The sequence below is a fragment of the Apodemus sylvaticus genome, chromosome 4 (assembly GCF_947179515.1).
Source record: "Apodemus sylvaticus chromosome 4, mApoSyl1.1, whole genome shotgun sequence".
In the NCBI taxonomy this organism is placed as follows: domain Eukaryota; kingdom Metazoa; phylum Chordata; class Mammalia; order Rodentia; family Muridae; genus Apodemus; species Apodemus sylvaticus.
This window is the reverse complement of record NC_067475.1, coordinates 43166965-43175238: the sequence shown is the minus strand read 5'-3', so window position 1 is coordinate 43175238 and position 8274 is coordinate 43166965.

Here is an 8274-nt window from a genome sequence, read left to right as displayed (position 1 = left end):
CGACAGCACCGAGTCGGCCGCAGAGGGACAGAAAAGGCCGCCCCAATAGGCAGAGCTGACTCCTGAGCAACGCTGGTTGTTTATAACATTCGAGTAACAGAATCTTAAAAGTTTTTACAGTAATACTTAAGCTGTATATATACAGAATATGTGTGGGCACACTGTGACATGTTGTATAAAACCTATAGAAATTGCTTAGAAAATCATATTATCGAATGTCAAATTATTCAGTGTTGAGAATTGGTGATTGTAAGGGAACTATCTCATGGAAAACTAAGAGTGCATTCCATAACCTGACCTCCCATATGTGACTTCTTAGCAAAAGTCCCCTTACATTGTACAAAACAGTTAATTTTTATACATACATACAATCATGTGTAATGTTTTTCTTTCAAAATTGTTTTTATATACTTCATTCCATTTTTTAACCTTTTCTTGGTTTGGAAATATATACTTAGAAAAGATATGTAGACTGTATAGTTACTATCTAGAAAGGAAAATCTAACATTCATAGTAGAGATAGTTGCATTATCAGAAGCTGCTATGATGATCTCCCTCATCAGCTTACCCTTTCCAGAATTCCATCATCCTGAATTATCACTTCATTGCCAGAGTTTTTACTTGTAAACAGTGTAAGTCAGCGTCATGTGATTATTGAAACCTGTGTCCTTGTGTTTAAAACCCCAAAGCTACAGAACAGGTGGCACAATGAACTTTTCCACACTCTTTAGCCAAATTCCCAATTTTAATGTTTTACTATGTTTTCTTTGTGCCTTTATCTCTACAAATGTATATATGACACACATGTGCATGTACGAATGTGTGTATATATTTGCTGAGGCATTGAAATAAATGGGAAACCGTGGTTTTGAAGAAAAACTGGAGGAAGTTCATCTTTCACTGAAGGAAGCAATCATATGACTTCAGCGTTGGGTTCAATCTAAAAGAGTTTGTTCTTTTGTACTGAAAATCTAACAAAGTTTAGATCCCTGGACAGACACCAGATTGATTTAGTGTCCTCATCATTGTAAATAAAAGTTTAAGTTTAGTTTCTAATATGGACATTGTACTTCCTGCACACTGTCAAATAGCTGCTAGAAGCTCCTGATAAAATGAGAGAATGTTTCATTCTTTGGGGACAGAAAAGGGGTCACCATAATCCTAACGCCCCATGAGTGAATTGATTGTTAGATGTAGTTGGCCCAAGAGAAACAGGCTCATTTTACTGAGTCTGTTATCTTCAGAAACCTCAACACATTACATGACTGGTACTCTCTGGTCATGTCTCACTATTCATTTGAGTTACAAATGAATATACATTTAAATTAATCTCAAAAAAATTAAATAACTCATGTATCTACCCCCTCCCTGAGACAGCATTTTATTATTTGAAAAAATCCTAAACATCAAAAAAGGGGGGGGGGTAGAAAATGCCTTAAAAGTCCTGTTTGCTGGCTCAGACCTTGGGCTGGCTTGGTTTTTCTCAGTTGGCACAGGGTAGGATCATTTGAAAGGCTGGCACCTCAACTGAGGAAACGCTGCTCTAAGATCAGCAGGTAGGCAAACCTGTGTGGCATTTTCTTGATGACGGATGTGTGTTCCAGCCCATTGTGCGTGGTGCTACACCTAGACAGGTGGCCCTCGGGTAGTTGTGAGAACTGAGGCTGTAAACAGCATTTCTCCACCACCTCTGCTTCAGTTTCTGTCTCTAGGTTCCTGCCTTGAGCAACTACTTACTCTGACTCCCTTCACAATGGGCTGTGACTGGGAGATGTTAGCTGAAATAAACACTCCCTTTCCTCTCCTGCCTGGTTTTGATTGTGGGGTTTTTATCTCAGCAATTGAAACCCGAAGACATAACTCTAATTATACCATTTAGGAGGAACACTGTGAAGCCCAAGCCAACATGAGTTATGGAGCTATAGTCTCCCTACACACAAAGAAACACAGCCCCTGGCTTCAACACAGGCTGTTCTCAGCTACATAGAGGTTCACAGTTAAGTTCAAGGCCAGTTTGGGCTACAGGGAATCCATTCTCAAGAAAAAAAATTAATTAAAAAAGAGGAAAAGCCAGGTCAAATATTTGCTGTCTTGATTATCAACACACCTATATGGCTCAGACTTAAGAATTTAAAGTAGGGGTTCTATTTTCGATGTCTAGGTTGCCTCCTGGTCCTAGAATACTCTAAACATGTCAGCATTGCACGTCACCTGACTGTTTCCTATCTGTCTCCCTGCCTACCTACACCCATTTCTGTTCATCTTCTGTCCTCCTCACAGCAAGAATATGGAGCCAGCCTAAATGTCCATCGGGTTAAAACAGATAATGGAATGTGGCACAAGGACAAAGTGGAACTTTATTCAGCTGTAAAGACAAGGAGATCATGAGGACCGGAAGTATGACTCAGTAGTGAATTGAATGCACTGCTCTTGCAGAGTTTGGGTCCAGTTTCAACCACTTTTAACTCCATTTTCTGGTCTCAAGAGGAACATTCACTTGTTAGCATCCACCCCCTCCCCCAACACACATATCGTTAAATCGTTTATAAAACCTGAGATCAGGAAATTAATAGGAAGATGACTGGATATGGAAAGCATATTATGCAAGTGATCCAAACTCAACTCAGGCCAACAAACCCCACCTTTTTCAGTATGCGTATTCAAGTCTGTAATGTATAGACATAAAGCACTATTATACAAGTACTGAATGAGGAAAAGACTTAAAAACTAGGAAGGAGATCGTGAGAAGGTTAAGAACAGCTGAGAAGCAGTGGAGGTGGTTGGTGGGGATGGCACAAAGTGATTTTTGGGATATCAAGATAGACTGGATGGAACGTTAAGGCAGGGATGGAGAAGCCCTGGGTGGAAAAGACCAGTCTGCTAAAACACGCTGTTCAGGCTCCGCTTCTCCACCAATATGATTGGCCCACAATCACGTCTTGAACTGAGTGGGGAAGCAAGGCAAGCTGGCCAGGAGCAGAAGAGCCCACAGGCAAAGGAGGCAATGATCATGGGTTCAGTGAGATAGCTCACTGAATGGGGGGGAACAACGGCTATTTAAACCTTTGGGGGGGTGAGTAGGGACTATGTACTAAGGATGCCCCATTTCCATAAGGAGGAATTCCAGGTGCTGCTGGACATTACCCCATAATCAGAGAGGAAGTTCAACCTGGCTATCAGGTTACACGATCTCCAGAGGAGCAAAGGTGGAGGCACAGGGCTACAAGACTACTGCAGATCTCTGGGCGAGACTTCCTGGGTTTGGACCTGTCTTGAACTCCTGCCCCCACTCTTGCTCCGGGCCTTCTCCCCCAAATCCCAGTCCCACAGCTCCCCAGTCCCACAAAAACAGAGCTGAAAAATGGCATAATGGTACATAATGGTATTTTGAATGCTAATTTAAAAAATCAGACTGTGGGTGAGTTGCGTGCAGTCCCAAACCCCTTTGTTTAGCTCTGGGCTCTCTTTGGTCCCGAGATGCCTTGCAGGACCCCGAGAGAGACCCACTTCCCCATGCAAACCTTTGCTAACCCAATAAAACTAAGCAGCTCGGAACCCTGCCTGACCAATCCCATCCTAGTGGGATCCACTGGCCATTCAGTTGGTCTGCCTGGGACAGCCTACAGAGGTGAGCTGCACGAGTCTCCTGAGCCCCACTGCGAGGCTCTGGGCTCACTCTTCGGTCTCAGGAGGATACTTGAAGGACCCCAGGAATGTCCTGCCCCCCCCACCCCATGGAAACCTTTGGGGGCCACAAGACCAACCAACTTGGTTTGCTACTTCAGCCATTTCATCCCTGACAGATCCGCCCGCCATCCCAATTGGGTCCTACTGGGCCACAGGCTGCAGAGTGGGGTCTGCCTGAGGCACAGCCAGAAGGGTCAGGTACCCAGACCTCCATTGTCTAGTCCACGGCTTCCCAGACTTTCCCAAGAAGACCTGCTACCTTCAGGTTCATTCAGCCAACATCAGGAAAAAACCAGATGTCTAAAGGACAGCTTAAGAATACAACAAGAACCAGGGCAATATGGCACCGCCAGGGCCCAGCCACCCTGTTACAACAAACCCCGGATTTTCTAATGAACGTTAAGCACCAAAAGAGGATCTTAAATCCAATCTTATAAAAATGATAGAGGTTTTTAAAGAGGACATATATTTCCCTTAATGAAATATAGGAGAATACACTGAAACAGAGAGAGGCATTAAAAGAGGAAACAAATACATATAAAGAAATACAGGAAAATATAATCAAACAGGTGAAGGAAATAAGTAAAACTGTCAAAGACCTGAAAAGGAAAATAGAAGCAATAAGGAAAACACAAACTGAGGCAGTCCTGGACATGGAAAACCTAGGAGAGAGAACAAGAACTACAGACACAAGCATCACCAACAGTATACAGGAGATGGACGAGGGAATCCCAGGTGTAGAAGATATGATAGAAGAAATCAATGTATCAGTCAAAGAAAATGCAAAACCTAAAAAGTTCATGACACAAAATATGCAGGAAATTTGGAACACTGAAAACACCAAACCTAAGAATAATAAGAACAGAAGAAGATTCCCAGATCAAAGGCCAGAAGAAAATTTTAACAAAATCACAGAAGAAAATTTCCCTAACCTAAAGAAAGAAATGCCTCTAAAGATACACAAACACCAAAGACTGGACCAGAAAAGAAAATCCTTCTGCCATGAAATAATCAAAACAGTAACTATAAAGAACAAACAATTTAAAAGGCAAGTAACATATAAAGGCAGACATATCAGAATCACACCTGATTTCTCATCTGAGATTCTACAAGTTAGAAGACCCTGGACAGATGTCTTACAGACCCTAAGAGATCACAGATGTCATTACTACTACTATACCCAGCAAAACTTTCAATTGTCATAGATAGAGAAACCAAGGTATTCCAAGACAAAACCAGATTTAAAGAATAGCTTTCCAGTCAGACCTACAGAGGATACTAGAAGGAAAATTCCATCCCAAAGAGGCTAACTAGACTCAAGAAAACACAAGAAATAATTTCACACCATTAAAAACAATAGAAGAGACACACACCACCCCCACCACTACCACCATCAAAATAACAGGGAGTCACAATCATAAGTCATTAATATCTTTCCACATCAATGGACTCAATTCCTCAATAAAAAGACAGGCTAACAGAATGGATGATATGTAAACAGAATTCATCAAAAGAATAGGGCTGGAAAAAAGTTTTCCAAGCAAACAGTACCAAAGACTAGAATAGCCCTTCTAATAGACTTCCAACCGAGAGTAATCAAAAGGATAACGCTTCATACTCATCAAAGGAAAATTCTACCAAGAGGACATTTACATTCTGAACATCTATACCTCAAATGCAAGAACACTCACATTCCTAAAAGAAACATTACTAAAAATGAATCACAGGTGGAACATTACACATTGAGGGAAACTTCAATACCAACTCTCATCAATGGACAGGACATGGTGACAAAAACAAAACAAAAATAATGAAATTAACAAGAGGCTATGATTCAAATGGACCTAATAGATGCCTATAGAACATTTCACCCAAACACAAAGGAATATACCTTCTTCTAGCACCTCACAGAACCTTTTCCAAAATCAGCCATATAATCAGTCACAAAGTAAGCCTCAACCATACAAGAAGATTGAAATAGCACCATGCATCTTATCAGATGACCATGGGTTAAAGCTGGACTTCAACAACAGAAAGCCCACATATTCATGAAAACTGATCAACTCTCTGCCCAGTGATCACTGAGTCATGGGAGGAAGGGAGGGAGGAGAAGAGGGAGGAATAGAGGAGGAGAGGGGGAGAGGAAGGAAGAAGTATCAAGAAAAAAAGAAATTAAAGACTTTCTAGAATTCAATAAAAATGAGGGAACAACATGCCCCAACTTGTAAGACACTATGAAAGTAAAGTTCATAACACTAAGTGTCATCAAAAAGAAATTGAGAGTTCTCATACTAACAAAAGTACATTTAAAGGTCTAGGGGGGAAAAGAAAGAGGAGGAGGAAGCAGCAACAGAGTAAATTATAAGAAATAAACTGAGAGCAGAAATTAATCAATTAGAAATTAAGAAGACAATACAAAGAATCACCAAAACCAAGAGCTGGTTCCTTGAGAAAATCAACAAGATGGATAAATCCTTAGCCAAACTAATTAAAAGGCAGAGAGACTATCCAAATTAACAAAAACAGAAATGAAAAGGGAGACGTAACAATGGATACTGAGGACATTCAAAGAATCAGTAAGTCTTACTACTTCAAAAGCCTGTTCTCTACCAAATTGGCAACTCGAAATGAAATGGATGATTATCTTTAGATAGACACCAATTATAAAATCTAAATCAAGATCAGGTAAACTATCTGAATAGTCCTATAAAGAAATAGAAACAGTCATTAAAAGTCTCCCAATCAAAAAAATGCCTTGGGCTAGATGGTTTTATTGCAGAATTCTACCAAACTTTTAAAGAGCTAATGCCAACACCCCTCAAAACTATTCCACAATATATAAAAGAAGAAACACTGCTAAACTAATTTTGTGAGGCCACAGTAATCCTGACCTAAACCACACAAAGTCAAACTAAACCACACAAATATTCAACAAAGAAAGAGAATTTCAGACCAATTTCCCTTATGAATATTGATGCAGAAATATTCAATAAAATACTGGCAAGTCAAATCCAAAAACACATCAAAGACATCATCCACCATAATCAAATAGGCTTCATCTAGGGATGCAGGATGGTTTAGTATGCTAAAATCCATCAATGTAATCCACCATATAAACAAACTGAAAAAATAAAATAAAATCCATATATCATCTCACTAGATGCTGCAAAAGCCTTTCACAAAATCCAACACTCCTTCATGATAAAAGTCTTGGAGATGGGGGGATACAAGGTGCATACCTAAACACATTATAGTCAATTTGCTTAAGGCCAATAGCCAACGACAAATTAAATGGAAACTTAAAAGCATTTCCACTAAAATCAGGAACAAATTATGGCTATCCACTTCCCCCATCTCTTCAATTCAGTACTTCAAGTTCTAGCTAGAGCAATATGACAACTAAAAGAGATCAAAGGGATATGAATTGAAAAGGAAGAAGTCAGAGTATCTCTTTTCGCAGATGATAGTATATATAATTGACCTCAAAAATTCTACCACAAAACTCCTAGAGCTAATAAACACCTTCAATAAAGTGGCTGGATACAAAATTAACTCAAAGAAATCACTAGCTCTCCTCTACATAAGCAATTAGTGGGCTGAGATAGAAGTTAGGAAGATAGTACCCTTCACAATAGCCACAAAAAATATAAAATACCTTGGTGTAACTCTAACCAAGCAAGTCAAAGACCTGCATGATAAGAACTTCAAGTCTCTGAAAAAGAAAATTGAGGAAGATATCAGAAGTTGGAAAGACTTCCCATGCTCATGGATTGGTAGGATTTACATAGTGAAAATAACCATCTTACCAAAAGCAATCTATAGATTGATACAATGCAATTCCCATAAAAAAAAATCCAACACAATTCTTTACAGATCTTGAAAGAACAGTTCTCAACTTCATATACAGAAAGAAAAAAAAAAAACAAAAAACAAAAACGGGATAGCTAAAATGATCCTGAACAATAAAGAACTTCTGGGGTTATCAGTCCTGATCTCAAGCTACACTACAAAACAATAATAAAACTGCATAGAAATAGACAGAAGGATCAGTGGGATTGAATCAAAGACACAGAAATAAACCCACAAACCCATGGACACTTGACACACTTGATTTTTGAACAAGAAGGCAAAAACCATATAATGGAAAATAAAATGAACTATCTTCAACAAACAGTGCTGGCCTAACTGGGTATCTGCATGTAGATGAATGCCAACAGATCCATATCTATCACCTTGCACAAAACTCAAGTCCAAGTGGATCAAAGTTCTCAATGTAAACCAGATACACTAAATCTAATAGAACAGAAAATTGGAATAGCCTTGAGCTAATTGGTACAGAAGTCAACTTCCTGAACAGAACACCAATGTCTCAGGCTCTAAGATCAATTGATAAATGCGACATCATAAAATTAAAAAAGCTTCTGTAAGGCAAAGGACACCACTAATAGGACAAATGGCAACCTACAGAATGGGAAAAGATCTTCACCAATCCTACATCTGATGGAGCGTTAATATCTGAAATATAAAAAAGAACTCAAGAATTTTGACAACTACCCAAATAACCCAATTAAAATATTAGGTACAGAG